A 12,099-nucleotide genomic window follows, 5' to 3' on the forward strand; every position below is an offset into this window, starting at 1 on the left:
GGTTCATGGTCTATTGTGACCCGGGGTATTTGTAAAAAGGGGTGTGAGACAGGTTGTGCGCCATCTCAAATTGAATTTATAGAAAATAAAGAGAAAGCATTCCAATTGTGCGCTACATTCTAGGCTAAGAACAAGGTGTGTCACCCGATTGAAATCCTTAACACCAAGACAGTACCCTCACTTCACTAAGTTCCCAAAGACTTCTTACGATTTACATATGGACTCCTACAGTCCTACCTGGGACTTCAGATCATATTCCACCCATGCCATGTCCTCCTAGGGGTTTTTCAGCCTATTTAGGCTTTTCCCCTGATTGGCTGTCTTGGAGAGGAGCCACAAGTCCACCAGTTGCCCCAGCAGACATAGTGGCTTCCATTTGAGACAGACCATACCTCTTCAAGAAGAAAAGGTCTACTAAGAAAAAGAATAGGATGAAATAAGAATCTTCGTCGAGCCAGGAAGGATCAAGTGAGGAACGTGAATTCCTATCTGATTTGAGTGGAGATCCTGATAATGGGCTATGTTGTGCTCTCCCCGGACCCTTATCTAACAATGGGATCTGTGCTCATACTGTTTAACCTTTTTCTTTCCCAATACCAATCTCTTGGCTACTGCCGTTCATCCAAACCAGATACGTAACCTAGCACCCTACAAAGTTTCTACTTGGGGGATATTACAGGTGGCTGCTTTGGTCCTTCCAATGTGTACACTGTATCCCATTCCTCTTCTCCTTCGTGTCATGTTCCTCCTCTGACCTGGCCATCACATAATCCACTCCTCCCTCTCTCACCTTCTGCAATCTGCATGTTCTTTCTCTATATGCACATCTCTGATCGCTGCGCTATATATATGATACAAAATGTCCACCACCCTCCATTCATCCACCCCTATAGGTGTTTGCTGTCACTCTCGTCGTTCTAATTTAAGTTGCGCCAACTCAACCTCCACCTTCCTCAATGCATCCACCAGCTCTTTTTGCGGATTAGGTAATCTCCCTCTGGCCCTTTACCCCTCCCTGCTGCTGTGGTATTGGGAAGATTCTGATAGTGCGCCGACCTGGGCACCGGAGGTGGTGTAGTGGACAGTGGGGCATACAAGGGATCTGTGTATCCTGACATAGCACACGTAGGGTAGCATCCTAATGGAGGACATCTGTCTGTTTCTATGGGCTCCACAGGGGTGCTTGGGATGGTGACCACAGTAATAATAGTACTGCATGGGGTGACCAACTCACTAACTGCCTTGGAAGAATCGGTGGAGCTATCTTCCAAATCTTTCAACATTTTCCATAATTACCAATACTTCCTTTCTGTTTTTTAGTTTTCTTCCCTTATATTTAGCTGTTGATATAGTATCTCTCTATTATGGGTGTCCTGGTCCGGCCATGGCTTAAACATCCCCCCTTTGTTTCCACACATCATTCCCTATGGCATTTAAGAATCTTATCTCAATACAATGGAAGGGCTTTGCACATGTAATCCACCAGGGATGATGGCTCCATAATAGCTACCGCATCGCAATGTTATTCTTACAATATTACTGTTATATCTCCCTATCATGTTATTCTTAGGTTATCAAAGTTATAGGATCACAGTATTGAAATAAAATAAAAACTTTGCCTTATATGAGCAATTGTTACAATTAGTAAAATGTATATGATGATATGTACACCTGTTGCACATAAACATGTTATGATGCCATTTCCATGTATGGGCATACAGAGTTTGGTAATTCTGACAAACATGTTATGACTTTTATTACAACTGTAAAGGTAAAAAATAGGTGTCCATGTGCCTTGTTTAATGTTGCATCTTGCTGTTGTTGTTATGTCTATAGCAAATCACAATAAAGTTTTCTAATCTCCTTGGAGATCTAGAATCTTCATAATGTTTCAATGTACTGTATATATGTGTGAGCCAACCTCCTAGGGCCGATATCCAGCTACAGCAGGAGAGTTTAATTATTTCATGGAAATAAATACATTTAATGGAGAATCTTAACTGGCTCCTGGAAATCCCTCGCTTCAGAATGGTGACAAGCTAAAATGGATCAGAAGCCCATCTGCACTCCTTTGTCGTTCCTTGATTGCTGTGCATTCCTTCCATTTGGGAACTTTCCTGTTCATTCTCCCCTCGACCCCTTGAGGCTACAGGGCTCCTGGTCGTCTGCTGCACACAACTATCGGAATTTAAAACAGCGGAAGAATTTACAGGTCTTCTGGAGGACATTAACAAAAAACTAAACAACTATAAGGTAGACATTGAACAAAGAAAGCTAAGAAAGTTCAAAAGAGACCCCTTCGACTACTTGAACGACATCGTCTACTCCTGGCAAGAGTTTTACCACCACCGGAACCAGAATAGAAATAGACCAGCACACCCGAATCCACCTAACTCGGGTAGCGATAGCAGCAGTGGGAGTATAGGAGATCCGATTAGTGACGCCCCAAGACATCAACCAACAACATCACAGAGTGACATAGAGAACGCCAGAACAGAGACAACAATAGATCAACACACGGGACGAATAGCAACACCGTCTGGGGCTTTTTTAGGCCTAAGAGATCGGTTAAGAGAAAGACCAGAAGAAGTAAAAAGGCCACAAAAAACAAAAAACAAATAACTGAAAACATAGTGATGAATATTTCAAGTAAACATCTATCAAGTGACCAACTGTTTATTCTGAATCGGGGCCTATCATTCGTACCCACGAGTAACACATCTATGTTTGAAGAGCAAGTCTGTGTACACCGACTTATGAGAAAGATTTAGATTAAAGATGTTTTTTGAAAATGATCCAGAACAAGATGATACTCCTGAAGACAATCTAGAACTACGACCCAAGAGCCTGTTCGATCCACCAATCCAAAATCCTATACTCGATCTTTTTGAGAAAAAGGTACTTAATGACTTGAAACGGATCAACTACCGCAAATCATCTCCGATTAACGTCAAGAATAGTCAGCTTGAGCATATTGAGATCTTGGCAAAAGATGAAGACATCACCATTAAACCGGCAGACAAGGGTGGAGCCATAGTAGTCATGGACACGATTTACTACACCACTAAATGCCTCGAACAACTCAACGACCAGACAACCTACAGTAGATTGAATGGCGACCCCCTTCAGGGTATAAAGACTTTTATCGAGACCTTAATTGACAATGCACTCGACAATGATTGGATAAGTGTTAAAACTAGTCAATTTCTCATTAATAAACATCTGATAACACCAGTATTCTATGGACTTCCAAAAATTCATAAGGACAATCAGGAACCTCCATTAAGACCCATAGTTGCAGGAACGGAGAGCATCTTTGATCCCCTCGCTATCTATATTGACCGCCTTCTACAGCCTTTAATTCAGGAAATTCCTACCTACCTCAAAGACACCACAGACTTCCTTAACTGTCTAGCAGAAATCTCGGCTATCAGTAGCGACTGCATCATATTCAGTATGGATGTATGCAGTCTATATACCTCTATACCACACGATGAAGGCATTAACGCTGTGGAATGGTTACTCTCCAACTCTGAACGAATACGAGGTAATCCAGAGTTCATCATTGAACTACTTAAACTCATCTTACATAATAGCTACTTTCGATTCCAAAAGACCTTTTACAATCAAATATCCGGCACATCCATGGGCTCTGCTATGGCACCTGTCTATGCAAACTCATTTATGTATAGATTTGAAACAGAACATGTCTTAGATAACCAAATATGGTCATGTAAGATCATACTGTGGAAACGATTCATAGACGATATATTTGGAATCTGGTGCGGCACAAGAACTGAATTGGACGGGTTTTTACTCTACATGAATACAGTAAACCCAAAAATCAAATTCACGATGGACGTTGGAGAACCAGACCTCCACTTTTTAGATGTCAGCTTGAAGATCTATGAAGGAAAGGTAGTGACTACCATCTATCACAAACCCACAGATACCAACAATCTTCTACACTTTACCAGCTTTCACCTGAAACCCATGCTAAAAAGTCTCCCTTACAGTCAGATATTGAGACTAAAAAGAATCATATCAGACCCAGCTGGTCTTGACATTGAATGCACTCAACTAATTGAGCGATTTGAGAAACGAGGATATCCTCATGACATTTTACAAGAAGCCAACGACAGATCGAACCATTTAACACAGAAAGATCTGTTAGCACCTAAGTCCAGAACTAATTCTACTCCATTGATGTACATTTCCAAATATTCACGTCAAAGTTTCCAGATTGGCAAATCTATAAGAAAGCATTGGTCTTTACTACAAAGTGATGAACACCTGAAAGAACTCTTCCCAAGAGTACCAATGATGGCGTTTAGAAGGGGCCGCAACCTTAGGGACAGACTCGTGAAAGCTGAAAGACCAAATAAGGATAAACAGATGCTTTTACAGACTAAAAAAATGGGCACTTTTCCATGTCTTAATTGTACCAATTGCAACAATGTAATTTAGGGTAATACCATCTCTCACCCATCAACAGGCAAAAAGATAAAGATCAGAAGCTTCGCCACCTGTATAACAGCAGGCGTCATATACGCTCTGAAATGCCCTTGTGGTAAATTATACATTGGACAGACTACAAGGTCTTTGAAAGAACGAATATCAGAGCACAAGTCCACCATTCGGTGCCAAACCAGAAATCACCAGTAGCCAGACATTTTATGGAAGCAAAACATAACATCAGTCAATTAAGATTCCAGGTCGTTGAAGTTGTAAGCAAACCACAACGAGGTGGCAACTACATAAGACTATTGGCACAAAGAGAAAAATATTGGATATACCTTCTAGACACGAAATACCCAAGGGGTCTCAACGAGGATACATCCTTGAACTGCTTCATTTAGATACTTTTTAATTTTTAGAAATTTCTGTCCTGTAGAAACCATGCACCAATAATTCATTATGCTTTTGGATATGGGAAGACAGCAACGTCCCCACAACTGACTGCCTAATGAATGGGATAATTAAGATCACAAGGGCACCCTATTGAAATAACTAGACATTTGACAGATCAGCAGCACTAATCAAGTGGTCATAGCCATTGAAGAACAGTCTTCAAGCTACGCTACATAGTATACATATTTTTATACATTATTGCATGCTAGGACTTAGCATTGTTATTCGTAGTATATGATGGAATTTACAGCAATGTACATTCGCCACTTGTAATATTGAACAAGTAAACAGTGTGCATAACCAAGAATGTGAGGACATCTGGTACCATGTATCAGATTGTCCAGCTAATTAGATAAAGGGATGTAAATGGACATATTGTGATGTTTGAATACACTCGAACGATACAGAAGTACCATACGCATAAATAGTACCACGTGTAGAAAATGCTGGGTAAAATAACTTTGTCTTTCGACCGTTACTGTTATCATCATATTGTTTAAACTTATGCTACTCTTAATAGTATTTTGATTATGTTGTCAGAAGATGACTTGCAGAATTTTACACATGTAAACCACCTTTACTAACAGGGTCTCTTTACATAGCTTAAGATGGCCGCCACATTCCTCAAACATCGGGTTAGTCCGTTGTTGATCTCTACCCCCAGAACTTAGCCCGCCAAATACTAGGCTGTTTGAACACGGTCCCTCGTTTCCATGGGCACCGTGCAAACAACGAGCAGAGAGAAGTACAACTGGAAGTACTTAGAAGCTGTACAGGTACGCGCTATGTATAAAATACTATTTACGTTTTTGACCGTGTGATCAATGATCCATATGATCTTGAATACTCACTAGCACCACACTGTCCTCCACAGAAAGCATTCGCACTTACGAGTTCCCGGATCTATCTGCACCCGTTCTTCCTGCTACGTTAGATGCAACACAGAGAAATCCTGCACATCCGCTGGACATTGAACCCTGTCGCAACATACCCGCGTGCTCTGTCGCACTAATTATAGCAGGTATATGGCCAATTCCTTACTAACAAGTGCATTATTGTACTTGTGAATAGATATTTAGTCACACACAGTGATCCATACATTAACATTGCTATCCACAGAGATTACCGGAAGTATTGAAGTACTTGTCTGTACCAAGAAAACACCTAAATCGAAGTCTTGGCACTGCAAGCATGTCCACTTCGACTTATTTTTCGCCATGGATGGCTTTTCTGCTACAACAGTAAACCTTAATAGGTCAGTACTTTTTTGATGTATAATATCCTCTTTGTGAAAAAAACCCTTCTTTTATGTGTAGTTTGTATTTACCATGCTTAACAGTAAATCTACACTGGTTGAATATGCCCTTAAAATCGAATATGTTCCATTTGTTGAATTGAATTTTAGAAGCCATCATTATAGCTTCCATTTTTACATTACTAATGATACTCTAATTGTTTGGATTCCCATGAGAGGTGCACGGGATTATACTAGACAGTGTTTTGAATTTTTTTAAAAAAACATGGCCAGATAGTTCTATGGTCAAACTAAATTGAATGTTTGCACTGTTTAACACATAACATGTAGATATTTAATTTAAACAAAGTAATGCTACTTGTTGTTTATTTGGTTGACGAACTTACAAGTATACTTTCTGTTGATTTCTTTCCATGAATGTATTTTGATTAGACAGTAGATCCACAGAGGCTTCTGAAGAAGAGGTATCACCTTGAAACGCGTCAAGCCATTGAGAGTGGAATTTCCATCAACTTTTGATTATGTTGACATTATAATGTTGTTATGCGATTTCTCCTGTCTTCACTACATTTTTTTATGTATAAATAAATAGGTGTTCACTTCATCCCTGTACACCTAAAATGCAGAAACCATTGTTCTTCTGTTTGATATTATAAATTTTGTAGAATCTATTCTCTAAAGAGTGCTTAAGAACGAATATTGCTAACTATATTCTTAAGAATCTACGCCCTTGTTGCGTAGTCCAAGAGTGTGCAGGGGACGGGAGGACTCGAACTTTGGGTCCTCTTTCCTTGCTCTTATTTGCTATAGGGTTTTTGTGCCAAAACCCTCTTTTCCTCCTCTGCACCTCATAAAAGTATGGACACCACTCCTTGTGGTTTTCAAAATAATATTTTCAAACATTTCCTCTATTTGGGTGTGCACTCACTTCTCCACTATACCTTGTCTGCTGCAGACTGCCAGGCATTCCAATGTCTGTGGAGGCACCTCTACATCTCCTGGTGCACAACACTGCCTCTCTGATTCGTCCTGCGCTCCGGCTGCTCTGACCCTCGTTGGAGTACTGGGGACAGCTCCACCCCATGCCTTGTGTGGGCACTGCCTCACTTTTCTGTTACAGTAAGTCCCCAACACCCATTTGGTGGGAGTGTCTCCTCTCTGGTGCTATTTGCCTTTGTTGAAGAGGTGAGGAGACCGCCCTACCCATCAGTGCGGGTGATTGCCCGACACCCACTCTGCAGCCTCCCCAGCTCCCCACTAAGAGGCAACCACTCTTGCTCCACCCCGGGAACCCTCAAAGCCAGTCTCCCTGCCGATGGCCTCAGGAATCATCCGGCTTGCATGAAGTCCAATGCCTGAGGACCTGCTTTGGAGTAAAGGACACACATCTCTCTGAGCACATGATCAACATGCTCCAACGTTTCCAACCAAGCGTCCCTCATCTGCCAATCACCTCTTCAACTGCCATCCAGAAGTAGCAGCAAATTTACCAGAGTCGACACAAAATCCTCTGATGCTGCTGCAACCGGTTGCCCATTCATGCAACCAATACAAATTGCTTTTTTTTTTCTCAACCATTCTTCTTTAATGCATTTTACTCCCGGTAAGAACTTATATTGCGGACTCTCTGCTGAACTTTAACTTTTCTCCTTTACATATTATGAATGCAGTTACCACATGATGATGAACAATTTCTGCTGATCTCCTGTATCAACAGGTATATCATTTTCTGCCAGAAAACTGGCAACCTCATACCCAAACATTTAAGGATACAGCGTTAAAAGTGTTACAATATTATTATTCTGTCATGACATTCACTTTGTTATAGGTATTTACTGCATGCTGCTCCTAGTTGTGTTCCACAAACTGTCTCCTAAACAGCTTTACAGCAATATATTAAGAGCACCAATTATCAGTTTAGCTCGTTTCAATATCATCCCACTTCTATAATATTGTATAACAAGTCCTCCCAACATACTGCTCCTTTCTGTGTACCTTGCGAAAGTGAGACCTTACTGTAGTATTGGTGTGCAGTGTGTTTTTTCTCATGTATTTACCAGGACAAAATTACCTCCTTGTTAAGATGGATTTCTGAACTCTGACATGGTGGGCAGAGGTTCAGAAGTCCAGCAGGGTAACCTTCTGTTCAAGCCAGACAAATCAAGGTAGCATTGGCGGCGGTCAAGCCTAGGTCTCAGGAGGGGTGAGAGTGATCAAAAGCCCCAATGAGCACACACAGTAAAAAACACCACAAATTACTCTGTCAGGTGTATATATCAAAAATACATATACATTTATTAAAGGCCTTTTAAATCAAACACAACACAAATCTCAGCAATATTAACAAAACCAACACAACACTAACTATGAAACATGTATACAGTAACCAATGTTCTACACAGTAGCGATCCACAACCTGCAAAGAAAGGGGTCACACAGTGTGAATATATCTTAGGCAGTCCTTCAACAATTCAAACCCTAACTAAGAGGCAGTCCAGTGCCTACGATGAGTGAAGCCTTGAGCTCAAAAGTGCATTCAGTACCAGAGCACACGATTGTTCGGTTAAGTTCAAAACAAGGGCTCTTCAAGGGGCTGCAGTGAATCAGGAAGGTGGGTGAGGTGATGAACAATAACTTTCCACTATTCAAGGAGGGTCTCCCCAAGAGGGCAGAGCAGGTTCTAGGAATTGGGAATAGCTCGGTAGCACAAGCTAACTTGATAAAGAAGAGTGGCCCTCAGCGGATACTCGTGCCTAAAAGTCTATGGATGTGCCAGGCCCACCGATAAGAGATGCAAGTACTTACCAGCCCTTGGCACATTCCAGACCAAACTTCGCCACTCAAGCCGAGATCATTCGCAGTTTCAAACCCTGCAGCTGTGTGGCTCTGTGGCTTTCAGGGCTGCGTTCCGGGAATGATTCTGTGGTGGGACAGTGACAATTTATCTGCTCCCGGTGAAGGAATCGGGCAAGTCCCACTGCAGATAGTCTTAGGGCACAGGGAGCACAGCAGCAAGGCACCCAGGAAGATAGTCACCACAGCTGGGTGACACAGTGACCACTAATGGTCAGGATCAGGCGTACTCTCCTAATTCCAGGCCTTGCAATGTTAGGTGTACAAAACTTGGCAGGACATTGTATTATACCTAGAGCTTACAGTCTCCAAAGGCTCAAGTCGAAACTCAAAATGGTGGTGGTTCCAGGGCAAAGGTGCCATATGAGTTGATCAGTTCACTTGGGGGTCCTGGAACACTTCCAAAGGCAAAGGACAAGATGGCCAAAGGACAGAACAAGGAACTCGTGGGATGGCCTTTTTGGACACTGGCCACTGTCCTGGGCCAAACGCGGTAAATGCAGTTTAGACCATAGAAAAGAGTCAAAAATGCTTTAAAAGTAACAGCTGGCACCAGCTCTGTCCTGGGCACACTTGTACATTCACAAAAAATCTGTTGAGGGTGCCTAGGGCCTTAAAAATGAGTAAGGGACCCCAGCGTACTGTACTCTAAGGTACATTGTGCACTGTAAGAATGTTACTAAGAACATAGCAACAAAGTGAAAGATTAAGGGAAACAAAATCTTCCAGTACTGACAGTCTTAAGGGCATGTCAGTTTCCCCGTAACAAAATTAGCAAAAACCCTGCGCAGTACAGCAGAAGGCTGGGCTCCACTGGTAAAAGTCAGGCTAGGGTGGTCAAACAACAGCAAAAAGTTGGGGGTTCACATCTGGAGGGAAAATTTACTCATGAATGAAAATCTTTCTGCGCACCCATCACTTCCTTCAAAATGCAGGTGAACCCACAATCCCCTGGGTGACTTGGTGGGATGATTTTGTAGACTACGCCGCTGCCATTCACGGTCATAACTTCAATATGGAAAGGCACAGAGCCCTGCTCATGCATTGTTTAGGTTATGCAGGCAGAAGAAATCTAAAATGCCTCCCAGCCCTACCTCCTGCCACACATGCAGCTGGTGAAAGTACAATTAAGTACTGTTTGCTGGATGGCCATGAGGCGCGGCTCTCTACAGCACTTTTGGACCTGCATTAAATCTTGAGACACGTCTGACTCACGGCCTGGAGGACGTCTTTGGAGGTAACATTGCCCCTTGCCTGTCCTTGAAAGGAAAAAGAAAAAGGTGGCTGTGTTGGTACGCTGTGCCCGAACTGTGTATTCTGTGCACCTGGACGTAGTGCTTATGAGCACTGTGAAGTGACTAGAAAATACTCATTCTTTTCCTTTCTTTGTGTTTATTTTCTCCCTTCTCTGTTTTTCTCTCCAGGACAACTGTTTGTCAACCCCTCCTCCATGTTGGCCATTCACCAATCTGCCCCTTTATCTTCTTGTGAGCCTGCGCATCCGCGCTGCGCACCTGTGCAAGTACAATCAAGTACTGTTTGCTGTTCGCGGTGCGCGGCGAGGGATGCGGGGTCCGCTAATCTCGATCTAACGTCTTAGTGCGGAAACACAGTGGTGGCATCACTGTTGGAAAAAGAGGATAGAATTGTGTAATCTATTCTGGGTCACAGATTAGCTCTTTTGAGTCCAAAACGGTGCAAAGTATTGGATAAAGCGCTGCTCCTTTGTTTCCCTGCGATACTGCAGTTTAGACCCTGTGATTCCTAGTGTCTTCCTTACAAACACCTTGTGAGTATACTGCATTACCTTCATAGTATACATTTTGCTTTAATTGTCAAATCACTTTTGTGGACAAATTGCAAACACTTGAATCAAATTTCAGCATTATTACTTGCACTGGTTGTCTAAAATGTATACTCTGACAACTGATATGCCACAGTCTATCAAAACACTAAGTGAAGCTCCACTAGTTGTTCCAAAACAGCCGTTTTGCTCAACCCAGGCTGCAACCATGCTTCCACCTCATAACACCCGGAGAGCAGGCATCAGCCTGAATAATCCCTTTTTTGAGTGTTTCCCCTCTCGAAATACGGAAATAAATAAGGGGTTATCTTTGACACCCCTTATTCGTGTTGAAGAGCAGAGATCCCAAGGTGATCGAGCAATCATACACAATCAGGTATCAGACCAAACCATTCTGAATTCCATTAAAGCCGTCCGAGCTGTCACTATCAATTCCACGCCAATAGCCTCAACTCCTATTCCCTTTTGTCTAGGCTCATGCGATGACTCTGCTATATCGATATATGCTTCACAATGTGAATCACCAATCTCCATTATGAATGAAATAGAAGCCTGCAAAAGCATGATTGAATCTGTTTCCTCTTCAATATCTCTCTGACGCTCTGCATCTCGCTCCTTTGTTCATCCAACACCGCGAGCTTGCCAAAAGCCTCCTCCTGCCAAAGAACAACTGGTGTCACCTGCAATTAATACTGCCATGTTGGAACTGGCGTTCGCAGCAATACATTCATCAGTACAGAGTCTATTTAGACTCTTTGACACATTAGATCACAAATTTTATAAGCAAATTGTGATTTTGGAGGATCTTGCTAATGGCCTGGTTGCCAATCGTAAGCTTCTCTAAGCACTAAGCACAAAGTGCTCTCAACTAGAGTTTGGTAATCATTGCCTATCTAACCCATAACATGGAAATGGTATGGCTATTGAGGGTTCAGAGAGTGATTGCGGCATCTGCAATGAAGTCCTTGTGACTTCCTTACCGCTGATCAAAGACATCATCCGCCCGGCACAAAGCCCTGTTGCAGGGGTACCACCACACATTACTGAAGACTTATCATACATTGACCTTTCATCAGATAGGGCTGACCTAGAGATAGATAGACCTAATTCTCAGGCAAGACCTCAAATGGGATCTAACCAGCAATCTAAAAAACTCTCTCGCATGAAGCCTAGCACTAGACAGCCTAAAATCAAAGGCCTGAGAGTTATGACAAAAAAGACAAAAAATATGCCCAATATTAAAGGGCCCAAAAAAACGTTGAATGCTTTTTTTCAG

At 42.3% G+C, this 12,099-nt stretch overlaps 1 long non-coding RNA gene across 3 annotated transcripts in view; it reads left to right on the plus strand.

Moving 5' to 3' along the window:
• LOC138566413 (uncharacterized) overlaps nucleotides 1–7,667 on the plus strand; it is an 89,742-nt gene extending 82,075 nt beyond the window's left edge. For 2 of the 3 annotated variants that reach the window (XR_011301930.1, XR_011301932.1), the window contains one exon: nucleotides 6,599–7,667. This is a non-coding gene — a long non-coding RNA (uncharacterized lncRNA). The other variant, XR_011301931.1, reaches the window with a different exon arrangement.
• Nucleotides 7,668–12,099: the final 4,432 nt, after the last annotated feature.

The sequence above is a fragment of the Ambystoma mexicanum genome, chromosome 2p (genome assembly GCF_040938575.1).
Source record: "Ambystoma mexicanum isolate Mex_15411 chromosome 2p, UKY_AmexF1_1, whole genome shotgun sequence".
Lineage (NCBI taxonomy): Eukaryota > Metazoa > Chordata > Amphibia > Caudata > Ambystomatidae > Ambystoma > Ambystoma mexicanum.